Raw genomic sequence first — 399 nt, 5'->3', positions numbered from 1 at the left:
CCGCATTGATTTAAGACTAAACGTGTATTGAAAGCATAGAGGGACGCTAATTTTGCCGTTGCCGCAGGTGTGCGCGCGCAAGAACATGCCCATCTTCACCTCCAACTGGACGATGCAGTTCAACTAAAGAACAGCTAACGCATACATCTTCAACAAACAAATTTTACATGTAACAATTTTGAATTAATTCCTTTAAGTCATTTTTCTTTTAATCACAAAATATTGCGCGAAATTGTTGCATAGAAAATTTTCTTAACTACGGGTCCGTATATGGTTAACAAGAATCGACAAGAATTGTTAACGTTTTTGTTCTTGCAGGAGGCTACTAAGATTCTCCCAGCTGCTCGTCTGGGTGACAGAACTACCGAGCGGTGTCTGCACCCTGCTTGCAAAAGCAAA

This window comes from Frankliniella occidentalis, unplaced genomic scaffold (genome assembly GCF_000697945.3).
Source record: "Frankliniella occidentalis isolate FOCC.00 unplaced genomic scaffold, Focc_3.1 Scaffold405, whole genome shotgun sequence".
Lineage (NCBI taxonomy): Eukaryota > Metazoa > Arthropoda > Insecta > Thysanoptera > Thripidae > Frankliniella > Frankliniella occidentalis.
The sequence above is the reverse complement of the archived record's forward strand: the minus strand, read 5'-3'. Positions refer to the sequence as shown.